Source organism: Suncus etruscus, chromosome 5 (assembly GCF_024139225.1).
Source record: "Suncus etruscus isolate mSunEtr1 chromosome 5, mSunEtr1.pri.cur, whole genome shotgun sequence".
Classification (NCBI taxonomy): domain Eukaryota; kingdom Metazoa; phylum Chordata; class Mammalia; order Eulipotyphla; family Soricidae; genus Suncus; species Suncus etruscus.
The window spans coordinates 156,063,347-156,080,009 of record NC_064852.1 but is presented as its reverse complement, the minus strand read 5'-3'; the positions used below and the strand labels follow the sequence as shown (position 1 = coordinate 156,080,009).

General features: G+C 54.3%; 1 non-coding gene across 1 annotated transcript; it reads right to left on the bottom strand.

Annotated features, from left to right (window-relative positions):
* Positions 1–8,004: 8,004 nt before the first annotated feature.
* Positions 8,005–8,112, bottom strand: LOC126009811 (U6 spliceosomal RNA). Its single transcript, XR_007496009.1, has one exon. It is a non-coding gene; the product is annotated as a U6 spliceosomal RNA (small nuclear RNA).
* Between the last annotated feature and the right edge of the window lie 8,551 nt (positions 8,113–16,663).

Sequence of the window (16,663 nt, the reverse complement as noted above, 5' to 3'; positions counted from 1 at the left end):
ACCTGTTGCACCCCAGAGGACCCCCGAGGTCCTGGAGAACCCCCAAAGCCCTGGAGGACCCTCAAAGCCTGGAAGGATCCTTGAGGCCAGCCCACTCCATCTGTGACCTCTCCAGTTCACTCCCTGCCCTGTCTCCCTCATTGCCTACTCCCAACCATGACACCCTCTCCCCCATACCTTCTCCTGTTGTTGGAGGTAGAGCTGTTCCCCCAGAAGAGTAGACCCCATACCCACTCCTGAGATGCATGTGGGGGCACCACACCAGGTCACAGGAAGAACAGAGCAAGGTATGACTCACTCACTCAGGAGATGCTGTACAGGGGGTGTCTTCCTGCCCAGGACCCTGAGGGGGTCATAGACCCCCAGCATCCAGGAGTAGTGAGGGCGGGTGCACTGACCGACAACAACACTTTGCCTCTGCCAGATGGATGTCCTCTTCCTCTAGGAAGACTTCCCTGAACATCTCACCCCTCACCCCCACTAGACTCCCAGGACCCTGGGGATGCTGGGAATCAAAAGTGAGTCTGCCATGTGCCAAGCAAGCACCCTGCCCCCCTATGCTATTGCTCTGTCCCAACGGTTTTGAAGAATGAGTAAGAGTTTGCTGGGTTACCTCACACAAGAACATTTCTACATGGCCTGGACACTGCCTGAGGTCAATGACAGGATCAGGACACACCTCTTTTATGTGGGCAGGGAGGGGAGCCCCGGATCTCCTAATAGCCCTGTGCCTCAAGACAATTTTCCAGGGCTGGGGGCCAGGGGGATGAAATTCCAGAGGGAGTTCAGAGGGACCTGGCCCTTGGGTCAGGGAGAATGGGGGTGTGGGTAGGGAGCGAGCACAGAGGCTGGGGTGTCCCCTACAGCTGGAGAAAGAACCCCTGCAGTGAGGGGCAGCACCACCAGGGGGCATTGTGAGGCCAGTTGAGGGCTGTCCAGCCCTGTCTCATTCAGCCCACAGGTTCCTGGGGAGAGCTCAGGACAGTGCTCCGAGCCCTGGGAACAGCCTAGCTGGCTCCCAGAGCTCCAGCCAGAATCTCTCAGGCCACAGGCCAAGCCAGCCCATGCTGCAGGGCTCTGCCGGGACCAGACCTGACCTCTGTGGAGCTGCTTGAGATAGCACATTCCTGTGTGCTGGGACCCCCTTTTCTTTTCTTTTTTTTCCACACTCGTTTGATGCTCAGGGGTTACTCCTGGCTAAGCGCTCAGAAATCGCCCCTGGCTTGGGGGGACCCTATGGGATGCCGGGGGATCGAACTGCGGTCCTTCCTTGGCTAGCGCTTGCAAGGCAGACACCTTACCTCCAGCGCCACCTCACGGGCCCCAGGAACCCCCTTTTCTATGTACCGGGACCCCCTCTCTTGTGTGCTGGGATCCCCTCTCCTATGTGCTGGGACCCTGGTAGGGCAGCTAAGAGAGAGATGGAAGGATTGGGCATCTGAGAGGCCAGGTCACTGCTGTGGCCACACAGCCACTCTGTGCTTCCCCACTGGATACAGAGGCCTCAGCTGGGGCCAGGCACTGGGTGGAAGGCAGAAAGTCAAGAGGGCCACAGGGTCACAGAGGGTCACAGAGACACAGAGGGTCACAGGGTCACGGAACCATTGAGTCACAGAGGTCCACAGGGCCACAGAGGGCCACAGGGTCACACAGGGTCACTGGGTCACACAGGGTCACTGGGTCACAGAGGGTCACTGGGTCACAGAGGGCCACAGGGTCACACAGGGTCACTGGGTCACAGAGGGCCACAGGGTCAGGAGTTTTTCTAGCAGCTGAGCCCTGCTCAGGGAAGGAAAAAACAGTCCAGTCCGACCTGTCTGTCTCCCGGAACTTTCCTCAGCAGAATCAGCCCCAGCGAGCAAGGGGTGGCTGCAGCCTGAGGCTCCCAGCGCCCTGGCATAGCACGGCCTCCTGAGCTCCCCCAGACAATCCGGACTTTGACCAGCTGTGCGGAATCTCCCCTTCCCGGTTTTCGTGTGTGCCAGGAAGGAATCCAGCCCCTCGCCTACAAGAGCAGTGAGATCTGACACCAAATCTCTCTCTCTCTATTTTTTTGTTTTGTTTTGTTTTGTTTTGTTTTGTTTTGGGGCCACACCCGGCAGTGCTCAGGGGATACTCCCTGCTGTCTGCTCAGAAATAGCTCCTGGCAGGCACGGGGGACCCTATGGGACACCGGGATTCGAACCAACCACCTTCAGTCCTGGATCAGCTGCTTGCAAGGCAAACGCCGCTGTGCTATCTCTCCGGGCCGAATGAGGGTACTTCAAGCCACACACCTGCAGGCCCGTTTCTCCTTTGACGCATGTGAGTGATACTGGTATTGCCTCCTCCCAATTAACCACAGGGGCTGCAGCAGTAGCTCCTCTTCCTCCTGTGCTCCAAGGAGGATCCCAGGAGGATCCCAGAGCCAGCCTGGACCTATTGCTTTCCAGACCCTTCCAGGGCCTTAGAAACTGATCTGCATACAGCACCGGGGTAGGGGGTCCCCGTGTTCCTGAAGTAGGATGGCTGGGCAGTGAGATCAGGGCACAGGGGACGGGGTGAGAGGGGAGGGCGCCCAGTTTCTGTTGGCCTGACTCGGCTGGGTCTCCACAAACAGGAGTGTCCTTGGGGAACCTCGAAGCTTCACCTGTGAATGTCCTCATCTTTTCTCCAGAGCTGTTTGGGGTGAAGGTGCCCCTCCAAAGGAAATGCCAAGTGAGCTCACTCAGTTCCCCAGTGTTGTTTAAATATAAAATATCGAGGGGCAGAAGAAATAGCACAGTGGTTCAAATCCAGGCATCCCATATGGTCTCCTGTGAGCCAGGGCCGATTTATGAGTGCAGAGCAGGAGTAACCCCTGAGCACCGCTGGGTATGACCCAAAACCCCCAAAATATATAGAGTTCTAGTGTTGGGGGTGAGGCCTTCCTCACCTAGGCCTGGCACCTGTAGCCCCTTAGCGGGCAGGTCTGTAGGTTGCAGGGTAACAACAAAGACATGGACCCACTGTTAGTTGAAGTTTCAAGAGATATCCAGCTTTATTTCACGGTCCTAAACACCATGTGCATTTCTCCACACGACTTCTAAGCTAAGCATTCTTTTTTTTGGTGGGGGGTTTGTCACATCCGGCAGTGCTCAGGGGTTACTCCAGGCTCTGTGCTCAAAATCGCTCCTGGCAGGCTCAGGGGACCATATGGGATGCCGGGAAGGATTGAACCATTATCCTTCTGCGTGCAAGGCAAACACCTTACCTCCATGCTCTCTCCAACCTCTACGCTCTTAGCTGCCCTCCATCCATTCTAACTTCGTCTGCTTCTCTCTCTGTCCCCTTCTCTGAGCCAACACCTTAATCACCAACCGCAGACTCCTCCTAGCTGTCGGTGGGTCTGACCATCCAGGAGATATTAGCATATGGGGTAACATTACCCCAGTGCCCCTTTTTGTCAATCAAAGTCATGTCAAACATGATGTCAAACATCATTTTGAGTCTTCAGGTTTCTAAAGGTACCTTTTCTGTTCCAACTTTCTTTTGTTGTTGTTGTTGTGTTTTTATTTTTTTGGTTTTTGGGCCACACCTAGTGACAGTGACATTCTGGGGTTACTCCTGGCTATGTATTCAGAAATCACTCCTGGCTTGGGGGACCATATAGGATGCCGGGGATCGGACCCAGGTCCATCCTGGGTCAGCCATGTGCAAGTCAAACGCCTTACTGCTGTGCTATCACTCCAGCACCCCCTGTTCCAACTTTCCAAGTTCACCAGGATCCCTCAAGTTCTTTTTGATGGCCCAGTGCTCACGGCTTGGGAATTGTGGCAATTTTAGTTTATTTTTTATTTTGTTTTGGGGACCACCCTGATGGTGAGCAGGGGGGCAGCCAGTAGAAGCCAGACCATGTTTACAGGAAGCCTCACTCCAAGCCTCACCCCAGCTCCGGCCCATTGGGAAAATGTTGTGTAGTGAACAGGCTTCACTTTTATTTCTATTTTGTCTTTTTTGGTCACACCTGGCAGTACTTAGGGGTTACCCTGACACTGCACTCAGAAATTACTCCTGGCAGGCTCGGGGGACCACATGGGATGCCAGGGATCAGGTCAGCCATATGCAAGGCAAACACCCTCCTCACTGTGCCATTCAACTCCTCACTTTTTGGGTTGTTTTGGGGCCTTACCCGGAAATACTCAGGCATTATTCCTGACGCTGTGCTCAGGAATTACTCTTGGCTGTGCTATGGAATGCCGAGGATCCAACCCAGGTCTGCCGTGTGCAAGGCCAATGCCCTCAGATAGACCCTAATGTTACCTTTTCTTAGCCTTTCCCGGCAATTTTTTCCTGCCGCCACCAGATAGCAGTGGGTGCTTCCTGGGGGACAAGGACTCGCCCTGCTGGGCAGTGTCTCCGGAGTCCCTTTATTTCCTGGGGGGAGCACAAGGGGTGTGGGGGGCTTCTGGCCTTCACTCAGGTTCTTCCCTTCCTAGGAGCAAATCCAGCAGGAGCGGGACAGAGACCGAGACCGGGGCTCCCCTGCTCTCAGCAGTGGCAGAGGGTGCCAGTCTAGGTGAGACCAGTCAGGGCCACTGCCTCCAATAAGCCTTCCTGGATCGTGTCCCTACACAGGGCAGGCGTTTTCTCCGGCAGCAGCCGCACCCAGGGCTCCAGAGAACCCTGGGCTCTGTCCGTGCTCACAGGGAAACATAGACTTGGGGATGGGGCTTAGCCCCACTGCTAAGCCCAACAGGCAGGGTAGTTCTGCATGACATGGAAGAAATAACACATATGTCATGTGTCATCCACATACAACACACATACAGTATATACACACAGACGCACAAGGTACATACTAGATACACACACACCCACGTGTACACGTTATTCCCACACATCTCATGCAGACATGGGCATGATGTATCCACACACACCTTACAGACTCACACATGTAGTGCTACATCCAGAGACTCATACACTCTCACATATACACCACACATACTTCATACACACAAGACATATGTGTGTGACATGCACACATTACACACAGCACAGAGACCTAGTGCACACACACACACACACACACACACACACACACACACACACACACACACACGGACATGGGGCTGGCTCTGAGCACAGTGCTGGTGCCACCCTGGAGATGCCCTGACCACAGTGCTTCCGGGTCCTCCACCCCAGGGGCCTCTGGCATGGGTCATTTTTGAGCCTGGGACACAGAACACCCTGGCACTGTCATGGAAGCAGGGATGGTGGGTTTGGGTGGGCCAGCAGGGGCTTGTCCCTCCCCTCTGCCTTCCACCATGCCTCCATCTCTCCTTCCTTCAATCTCCTTCCCTTCATCCTTTCATCTCTCCTTACCTTCCTGCTTTCACTCTAACTCTCCTCCCTTCACCCCTCCTTCTTCCTCCATCACCCCTTCCTTCTCCATGGCCCCCCCTTCTCAACTCCTTCCCTTCACCCTTCTCGTCTCGCCCCTCCTTCCTCCTCCTTCCCTCTGTTTCTCCATGCCTCCTCTCCTCTCTCCTCTCTTCTCCTCCCTGCTCCCACTTTCCTCTCCTCCCTGTGTACCTCCCTGGTCCTATTTTCTTTGCTTTGGGTTCTGCAGTCTCTCCTGCAGTCTCCCCTGCAGTGCCTCCCCTGAAGTCCCCTGGCCCCCACAAGCAAGTCCAGCTCTGCGGCTTCAGCCCTTCTCCATGCAGAATGAGGCCCTCGCTGCCCTGTCACTCCTGTCACTGTGTCTGTTCATCCCTGTCTCTGTGCCTGTTGCCTCCATCTCTGGGGCTGGACTGAAGAGGGGGTGGGGTGGCAGAACTGGGCTAGGTTCCAGGCCTGTGTCACTCCAGCAGCCAGAGGGGCACCTGGAGTTCCACCATGCCGGGTCTGAGGCCAGGAGGGTGGAAGAGGAAGCTGAGACTATGCGCTGGCAAGTGGGGCGTCCGATCGGGATGGCTCTTCTGGCCTCATCTGCTGAGTCTCTGAGTGACGCGGCTTCCTGCAGGCGAGGCTCCAGGACAGGCCTCAGCCAGGAGGAAGCACGAACAATAGCCCAGAGGCCAGCCCCGTCCGGCCAGCTCCGCTTCCTCTGTACAGGGGTTTCCTGTGGGCAGGCTGCGCCCCCCAACACTGTGCTCTCAGGAAGGGCTACTCTACACCCCGAGCCCTATACAAGGCCCATGTCACCCCAAAGGACCCACAGCCACGGCCATGCTGGGGAAACCCCACTGGCCAGCCCCTCCCATGAGCACTGGACAGCGGGAGAATTCAGGTCTGAAGCTGGCTGCCCCACGGCCCCTGACCCCTGACCTCTGACCATAGTAGGAGGAGTAGGTGGGACAGAGCTGAGACCCCAGTGCTGGGAACCAGGCAGAGTCTGGGATTCTGACCTGGGAGTGCTGATAGAGGGCAGGAAGTATCCCTCAGAGAGAAAGGGGTGCTGGGCAGGGTAGGATGCACCCCTCAGGGCTTAGGGGTGCCGAGTGGGTGTAAGATACTTCCCAGAGCTGAAACCCAAGTGTGCTGGGGTCAGGGGAGCCATGTGGTCAGTATCCCCCAGTCTCCCTGAGGGAACTTGAGCTCCTTTGTTCTCTCCCCAACCCCTGGAGCTGCTTCTCTGTCTCACTCTCCAAGCCAAATGCAGTGGATGGAACTGTGTCCCCCTAAAATATGTTCAAACCCTACATACTCACCTTATTGGGGAAGACAAATCTGCTCACATGTGTTAAGGATCTGGAGATTGCATCAGGCTATATCTGAGGGAACCTGGGTCTGAGCAGAGTTGCCCTGGGGAAAAGGTAGGGGATTGGGCATAGCAGGGAGGGTGCTTGCTTTGCATGCTGCCAACCTTGGTTCGATCCTCAGTTTGATCCCTGGGTACCACCAGGAGTGACTCCTTCATTTTTTTTATAATTTTAATGTCTTTATTTAAGAACCATGATTACAAACATGTTTATTTTGGGTTTCAGGTATATTTAATAATAATAATAATAATAATAATAATAATAATAATAATAATAGGGGCCGGGTGGTGGCGCTAGAGGTAAGGTGCCTGCCTTGCCTGTGCTAGCCTTGGATGGACTGCGGTTCGATCCCCCCGCGTCCCATATGGTCCCCCAAGCCAGGAGTGACTTCTGAGCGCATAGCCAGGAGTAACCCCTGAGTGTCACCGGGTGTGACCCAAAAACCAAAAAAAAAAAAAAGAAAATAATAATAATAATAATAAAAAGACGGAGCCTGAGAGAAAGCACAACTGGAGGGTGTTTGCCTTGCATGCAGCCGATTTAGGATGGATGGTAGTTGGAATCCCGGCATTCCATGTGGTCCCCCCTACCTGCTAGGAGTGATTTCTGAGCGCAGAGCCAGGAGTAACCGCTGAGTGCCACTGGGTGTGACTTAAAACAAAACCAAAACCAAAAAAGAACACCCCCCTTCACCAGTGCCACATTCCCACCACCAATGCCTTCCATCTCCCTCCTTGCCTGCATTCAGGCATTCTATTTATCTTATTCACTACCATTGTCATGGTAGTTGTCAGTTAGTCATTTCTCCAACTGAACTTTTGTGGCAAGCTTCATATTGTGGGCCAGACCTTCCAGCCCTCATCTCTATTGTCTCTGTGTATTATTACAATAATGTTTTTTACTTTTCTTAAAACTCGTAGATGAGGGGCTGGAGCAATGGCACAAATGGTAGAGCGTTTGCCTTGCACGTGCTAACCTAGGACGGACTGAGGTTCGATCCCCCAGCATCCCATGTGGTCCCCGTGCCTGCCAGGAGCAATGATTTCTGAGTGCAGAGCCAGGAGTAATCCCTGAGCATCGCCAGCTGTGGCCCCCACCAAAAAAGCCCATAGATGAGAAACACTATTCTGTGTCTCTCTCTTTCTCTGGCTTATTTCACTCAGCACAATAGATTCCATAACTATCCATGTATAAAAAAAATCCATGTATAGGAAAATTTCATGACTTCACCTCTCCCAAAGGCTGTATAATATTCCATTGTGTATATGTACTACAATTTTTTTTAAATATGAAACGCTTCACGAATTTGCATGTCATCCTTGCGCAGGGGCTATGCAAATCTTCTCTGTATCGTTCCGTTCCGATCTTAGTATATGTGCTGCTGAAGCGAGCGTTGTACTACAATTTCTTTAGCCACTTGTCTGTTGTTGGGCATCTGGGTTGTTTCCAGATTCTGGCTATTGTAAAAGAGCTGCATTGAATATAAGTGTGAGGAAGGCATTTTGGAATTGTATTTTTTTTTTTTTTTTTGGTTTTTGGGCCACACCCGGCAGTGCTCAGGGGTTACTCCTGACTGTCTGCTCAGAAATAGCTCCTGGCAGGCACGGGGGATCCTATGGGACACCGGGATTCGAACCAACCACCTTTGGTCCTGGATCGGCTGCTTGCAAGGCAAACGCCGCTGTGCTATCTCTCCGGGCCCATGGAATTGTATTTTTTATGTTCCTAGGGTATATCCCTAAGAGCAGGAGTGATTCCTGGGGCTGGAGAGATAGCATGGAGGTAAGGCGTTTGCCTTTCATGCAGAAGGTCATTGGTTCGAATCCCAGCGTCCCATATGGTCCCCCGTGCCTGCCAGGAGCAATTTCTGAGCATGGAGCCAGGAGTAACCCCTGAGCACTGCCAGGTGTAACCCCCCCCAAAAAAAAATAAATAAAAAAAAAGGAGTGATTCCTGAGTAGAGCCAGGAGTAACTCCTGAGCATCGCCTGAGTGTGATCCTCTGCCCCCCCCAAAATCAAGTGGGGGAGTGTGGCAAAAACAGTGGGTCCCCCAAACCTCAGGGACCCAAATTGTGGGAGTGAGCCGTTCGTCTCAGAAGTTGCTGGTTGGGAGCCATTTGAGCCATTGTGTCCATTTTCCGGAGAAAGCAGAGGAGAGGTCTGTGTGCTGAGCAGCTGGCCACCAGAGCCTGGTGCTCCTGCGCTTCACTTCCCCCTGCCCTGACCGCTGACCGCAGACAGTGCTTTCACTCCCAGATTACTTCCCTTGGGGCGGAGCTCAGCTACCCCCGCAGGGACAGAAATGCCCTAGTCTCTGAGAGCCACCCTTGTACTGTCCCACTCTGGCTGCCCACACCCTGTGATTTCTCTGGGAGCCTAGAGTGGGGGAGCAGTAAAACTGCTTCTCTTAGTTTGGCGCACTCAGCACATATCCTGGTCTTCAAATACAAATCCTTTGGGCCTAAGAGTTAGTACCTTCTGGCCCCTGCAAGCATGAGGACGCTTGCATCCACGCAGTGCCCCGAACATGGCCAGGGTGGACTCTGAGCCCGGCCAGGCGTAACCCCAAATCCCCAAAGCGGTAAATCAATAAAAGTAGAGTTACCTGGTCCTGCCCATCCCTGGCTGCTGTGTGGATGAGGACCAGTTGCTTCTGGGCAAGTGCAGGTGCTGGACACCCTGGGGCTACGAACCACACAACCCTACGCCTCCATCAGGGAGTGGGGCTGAGGATCCATCTGGTAGGGAAAATCCGCCCTGAAGGGTGGTCAGTTTTCCCGCACCCAAGCTGCACTCACACTCACACCATCCTACGCATGTACGCACACACGGAACATAAATGCACATATACACGCACACGTAGGCACACATACACACATGCACACTGAGGCTGGGACGGGTGCCATGGGTGGGCCTGGCTTCTCCGGCAGCATCAGGCTGGCGGCCCTCGGTCCCGTCTGGCGATCCAGTCTGCTGTCACAGAGCTGTTGCCATGGCATCCGGGCGGGCGCTGTCTCTGGAACATTCACCTAGAGCTGTGGAGCAGGCTGGTGGGGTGTCAGTGCGCAGACAAGAGGGGCGTGGAGTGTGGGGTGTGGGAAGCAGCCTGTCTGGGCTTCCACATTGTGCCCAGAGATGGTGGAGGGGGAGGAGAAATGCCATGGCTGTGTCGGAGCTTCAGGACCAGGCTCGGGACTTGAAGCGAGCAGAGGCGACGGGCTCCGTAGACTTGCAGCACGACTTCGACTGGCCCATGGGTGCTGGCTGCCTGGCCCACCTCCCAGTCCAGGATGTACATCCAAAACAAATGGGGAGGGGTCCAGAGAGATAGCATGGAGGTAAGGCATTTGCCTTTCATGCAGAAGGACGGTGGTTCGAATCTTGGCACCCCCTATGGTCCCCTGTGCCTGCAGGAGCGATTTCTGAGTATAGAGCCAGGAGTAACCCCTGAGTGCTGCCGGGTGTGACCCCCCTCCAAAAAAAGATTAAAAATAAAATAAAATAGGGGCCAGAGAGAGAGTATGGAGGTAGGGTGTTTGCCTTGTGCATCCCATATGGTCCCGGGAGCCTGCCAGGAGTGATTTCTGAGCATAGAGGCAGGAGTAAGAAACCCCTCAGCTCAGCTGGGTGTGACACAAACCCCCGACCCCCCAAAAGAGAAAGAAAAAATTAAAAATAAAATGAGGGGCTGGAGAGATAGCATGGAGGTAGGGCATTTGCCTTGCCTGCAGAAGGATGGTGGTTCGAATCCCAGGATACCATATGGTCCACTGAACCTGCCAGGAGCAATTTCTGAGCATAGAGCCAGGAGGAACCCCTGAGCGCAGCCGGGTGTGACCAAACAAACCAAAAAACAAATGGGGAGAGGGAGCTGGAGCAATAGCACAGTGAAGAGAGAGGGCATTTTCCTTGCACACAGGTTTGATCCCTGGGATCCCATATGATCTCCTGGAGCCTGCCAGGAGTAACCCCTGAGCACCACTAGTGTGACCCCAAAACAAACAAACAAGCTCACTGGTACTGTGAAGTCTGCCGATGCGGGGGTGGGAGGAGGAGTGGATTCTGAGACAGGTTAATTACCAGCCACAAAGGGCCTGGTGAGGCCTGTGGCTCTGGGTTCGAGAGGCGGTTAGAGACAATTTCTTACTTTTACTTTTCTCTTTCATTCATTTCTCTTTTTTCAACATTTACCTTTTTACGTGCATCTTTTTCTTTTTGAAGTCCTTGCAGAATCCAGGGTTCAATTGTGTTCACCTGTTCAGGGCACCGGCTGCAAAAGCCTCGGGGAGGTGGGGCCAGAGTGATGGCACAAAGCTAGGGCATTTGCCTTGCATGCAGTTGGCCTGGGATGGACCTGGTTTCAATCCCCGACATCCCATATGGTCCCCTGAGCCCGCCAGGAGCGACTTCTATATACAGAGCCAGGAGTAACCCGAGTGGAGCTGGGTGTGGCCCCCCAAAAATGCTGTGTGTGTGTGTGTGTGGGGAGAGAGAGAGACAGAGAGAGAGAGAGAGAGAGAGAGAGAGAGAGAGAGAGAGAGAGAGAGAGAGAGAGAGAGAGAGAGAGAGAGAGAAGAGAGAGCCAGAACAAGCAGGACCATGACTTGAGACCATCGGTGGCCCCTGGCATCTTCCATCCATCTAAGCCCTAAGCCCGTTCCTGTGCTGTGGCCTTCTGGAATGGTAGGCGGACATCACAGCTGGGTCCCCAATATTTGTTCCCTGCCTTGTGTCTACCCTGATGTCTCACCCTTCTTTGTTTTCTACTTCTCACCTGATTCTGGAAACTCCCCCAGAGCCTGGAGACACCAGGGATCCCAAACCCAAGTCTGGCTGTGGCTTCTCCCTGCCTGGGGGAGGCCCTGCCCACAGCTGTCCCAGAAGGACAGATGGATGGGTGTATGAACGGGCTTGTTGCAGAAATCTCTTCTCACACACCCGTAGAGCTCACCTTCTGCCCTTGGGCTTCGCTCTTATTTTTTTGTTTTTGGGAGGCCATACCCAGTATGCTCAGAGCTTACTCCTGTTTCTGCATTCAGAATCATTCTTGGTGGAGCTCAGGAGACCCAATAGGATGCTGGAGATTGAACCTGGGTCAGTCGTGTGCAATGTAAACCTTCTTTCGGCTGTCCTATATGACTCATGGACTGATATGGGTCTGTCTGTGTGGTCGCTGGCTCTGACTTTTCACCCCTCCCATTGCACCCTCTGACCCCTGCACTTCAAGGCTCCCTCCTCTCCCTCCTTGGGCCCATCCCACAGGCTGTCATGGAGATATTCACTCTAGCTTGAAAGCTGCAGGGCGGGACCTCTGGAAGTGGAGACAGAGACAATGAGTCTCCAGGTTTCCCGGACAGGCTGGGCCAGGCCTCCCCAGCCCTTCCTGGCTTCATGGGGGGGGGGGGCGACACACAGCAGCTCTGTGCAATATCAGGGCTGGACAAAGGCCAGGGGCTGACAGCCATTTCATCTGCAGCCTGCACAGGTGTGCAGTGAGAGGCCCGTGCACCCTCCGGGACCCTCTCTGGCCTCTTGTCCCAGTCTCTGGGTCTGGATGCTGGGCTGTGGGGGTGGAGGGGGCCAGCATCTTCACAGTGTCCCCGCTCCCCTGGATTGAGATCAGCACACAGGCCAGTTCTGGCGGGACAGACCACAAGGAGCTCTGGGCCTGGCTCCCAGGACCTGATGTGCCTGCCCAGGCCCTGGGGTGCTTCCGGCCTGGTCTCTTTTGTTTTTGTTTTTGGGTCACACCCGGCAGCGCTCAGGGGTTACTCTTGGCTCTACACTCATAAATCGTTCCTGGCAGGCTCGGGGGACCATATGGGATGTCGAAATTTGAACCACCGTTCTTCTGTATGCAAGGCAAATGCCCTACTTCCATGCTCTCTGGCCCTTCTTTCTGTTTTTGGGGGTGGGGGTGGGTCATACCCAGTGCCGCTCAGGCGTTACTCCTGGCTCTGTGCTTAGAAATTGCTCCTGGTGGGCCGGCGAGGTGGCGCTAGAGGTAAGGTGTCTCATCCCATATGGTTCCCCCAAGCCAGGGGCGATTTCTGAGCGCTTAGCCAGGAGTACTCCTGAGCACCAAACGGGTGTGGCCCAAAAAAACCAAAAAAAAAAAAAAATTCTCTAGTCTGGGGGCCGGGGAGGTGGCGCTAGAGGTAAGGTGTCTGCCTTGCAAGCACTAGCCAAGGAAGGACCACGGTTCAATCCCCCGGTGCCCCATAATATGGTCCCCCCAAGCCAGGGGCAATTTCTGAGCGCTTAGCCAGGAGTAACCCCTGAGCATTAAACGGGTGTGGCCCCCCCCCCCAAAAAAAAAAAAAAAAAAAAAAGAAATCACTCCTGGCAGGCTGGGGGATTCCAACCACCATCTGTCCTGAGTCTGCCACAAAGCAAGGCAAATGCATGCCCTACCGCTGTGCACTCTCTCTCTCTGGCCCGAGGCCTGGTCTCTTCTTCCTCTCCTGGGGTCTGGCCTGCTCTCTTCTGGTTCCCCTTCCTGCATCTCCTCATGCTTCCGTCATGCTTCCGTCCTGCCTTCCGAAGCTGCCGAGAGATGCTCATCCTTAGACGTCAACTCCCTGCCCTTCGCCAGCCCCTGCTTTCCTCTTGAGCATGGCTGGAATGGAACCCAGGGCTCCCATGCCCCTCAGCCCTACCTCGACATTTTGCAGGGAAGAGACATAGTGATGCCCAGTGGGGCCGTGCCTGTCCCACTTGGCCTTGCATGAAGGATGCTCGAGATGGGTTTGAACCTGACACAAGCCCACCCAGGTCTGATGACGGTGTGAAGAACAGGCTGGGTGCAGTGGTTTCCAGCAGGAGACAGGGCCATGGGCCAAGGAGTGCAGACGTGTACAGTGAAGTTCAGGAGATGGATTTCCCTGTGGCTTCTGGAAGGGAGATGCTCGGGGTGCACTTTGCCTGGGACCTCACATCAGGCACCTGACCTCAGCTGTATGGGAGAGACTATGTGGGTCCTCTGGGGGTGGACTGGGGAGGGCACTTAACCCTGCAAGCATCCCCGGGGGAGGTATGGGTACTTGTCTGTGCTCACATCTCTGCACACCAGCGTGTGCGCGTTTGTATGAAGAGTGCATGTCGGGGCTGCAATGGTAGCAGTGGTAGGGCATTTGCCTTGCATGAGGCTGATCTAGGACAGATGCGGGTTTGATCCCCAGCATCCCATGTGGTCCCCCAAGCCTGCCAGGCGCAATTTCTGAGTGTAGAGCTAGGAATAAACAAAACAAACAAAAAGGAGTGCATGGGGGCCGGGCGGTGGCGCTCGAGGTAAGGTGCCTGCCTTACCTGCGCTAGCCTAGGAGACGGACCGCGGTTCGATCCCCCGGCGTCCCATATGGTCCCCCAAGCCAGGAGCGACTTCTGAGCGCATAGCCAGGAGTAACCCCTGAGCGTCACCGGGTGTGGCCCAAAAACCAAAAAAAAAAAAAAAAAAAAAAAAAGGAGTGCATGTGTTTGTTTGTGTTAATAGCTATTTCTGAAGGCACTGAGCACCCACATCTAAACTCATCAACTCTGCCCCCCTCGGTCTGCCCTGTGGGAGGAGACATGGTCTGGAGAGAGGGATCTCCCCACTCTGTTCCCCCAGGGCAAGTTCACCTGCCCTTTCTCCTCCACCCAGAAGACTCCTGCCTCTGAGCCCTCAGCCCACATTCACAGCTAGACTTGTCCCCTTGGCCCCTCCACAAAAGTCCACTGGACAGGGCTAGGTAGATGCTCAGTGGAGCCTGAGCTTTGGGGGGGGATGAACCTGAAAGCTTCAGGCCAATCTGCTCAGCTCAGCAAAGGGCCTAGGACAGTGGTCGGCAACCTTTTTTTTTTCAACTGAGCCAAATCTCGCCAAAACCACGATTGAAATTTATTTTGAGAGCCACACAGGGACTAGGAGCGTAGTCCTGACTCCTGGAGCGGCTGCCTGGCACACAGAAGAGCCAAATGAAAAGTGTGAAGAGCCAAATGTGGCTTTCGAGTCGCAGGTTGCCGACCACTGGCCTAGGACAATGTCCTCCTGAGGGGTTGGTGCAGTTTAGGCACATTGGGATTCAGCTTATATGTAGGGTCTGGACTGCAGCATCACTGCCACTGCAAGTTGGGCTGTTATAGCCTGCTCTGCTCCTCCTCTTTCTCCTCCCCTCACTTCCTCTGCCTGCTCTCCTCTTCATCCCTTGCCATTCAAAGCTGTCTTTTGTGTGTCCACTTCCTACAGAGCAGTGGGGAGTGGGCAAGATGCAGGAGACAGAAGGGCCGGAAATGAGTCAGGGTCCCCAGCTGCCGTGCCAATGTGGCGGCCACCAGCGAGGGTCTCTGCTGCAGAGGAAGAGCAGGCACAGCAGGGACAGGCACTGGGAAGGCCGGGCAATTCTCAGGACTCCTGTGTGTGTGGTTCTAGATCCTAACCACATCGCCCCCCACCCCTGTCCTGTGCCCATCAGTCCCTCATTATCCTCTGTGGCAGCCCAGGCTGCTTCCCTTCTGGATTTTTTTTAGAGATGGGACTACCTGACAGTGCTCAGGGATCGCTCTGGCTTGAAGGACCATATGGGATGCCACAATCAAACCTGGGCCAGCAGTGTGCAAGGCCACGCACTCTTCTGTCTCCACCCTGTTTTCTTTGCCTCCCTAGTTTTATTTTCCCCAACTTCCTCCACACACAGCCCAGCTGCAAGCCTTCATTTCTGTCTCCCTCCAGCTGTAGCCATAGGAACAGGGCTCTGCCAAAGGGTTTCGTTCGGTTAGAACACCTCCTCTTCCCTGTTGCTTGGAATGTGAGTCCGATGGCTGGTGCTCTGAAAGCTGTCCTAGAACCTGGGAGGATCTGAGAGCGGAAGGCATGTGTGTGGGAGGACAAGCGTGGGAAGAGCTGGGGCCTGCAATGCGTTTCTAGCATTTTCCACACCGATTTCTCTTTTGCCAGCACTCATCTTGTTCTCAGCTTGGCTGTGACCAAACACGCCTAAAGTAGTTCCCCTCTGGCTCATCGGAGCACATGACACCCCCCAGGTGCACTTTCCAGTAAAAATCCACCCTCAAAAGGACTGGAGGGGTTGGAGTAATAGCACAGTGTTTGTCTTGCATAGGATTCATTCCCTGGCATCCCATATGGTCACTCGAGCCTGCCAGGACTAATTCCGGAGTGCAAAGTCAGGAGTAACCCTGAGCACTATAAAATAACCCCCCAGGTTGTGAAATTATCCCATACACCTTATTTCCAATCCCAGGCGGACGAGTCTGAAGAAGGAAGCCACGAAGAATCAATAAAGCAAGCCAGTCAGGAGAGAATCATGGAGTCAATTTGCTTCTCACCTCATGCTCTCTCAGCAGGCCACACCAGATTAACTTTTCCTTATTCTCCCAGTATAAATTCAACCAGGTGGGGCCGGAGCGATAGCACAGTGGCAGGGCATTATTAGCCTTGTGCACGGCCAACCTGGGACAGAATGGGTTCGATTTCCACCATCTCATATGGTCTCTCGAGCCTGCCAAGAGTGATTTCTGAGCGCAGAGCCAGGAGTAACCTCCGAGTGCCACTGGGCATGGCCCCCCCCCCAAACCCCAAAAGTCTTCACAAAAAAACCCCAACAAATTCAACCTCGTGGAGGGAGGGTAGAATGAGATTCAGATGGACTTTTACGTATCAAAGGGCTAAGTGAAAAGAGGAAATTGGGGAAATACCTTCTTTTTGGGTAATAGCTGGGTATATCATCTAACAGAGTGCCACCAGGTGTGGCTCCACAAATTCAAAACAAGGGAGGACAGGAGAGAGATAGGGTTTAAAGCACTTGCCTTGAACCCTTGAACATAGTTGACCCATGTTTTTCAAACACCCCCCTATAGTCCCCCCCCCCTCAAGCACCCTCAGGAGTGATCCCTGAGCACAGAGCTAGGAGTAAGCCCTGAGCATGCAGGGTGCAGACCCCCC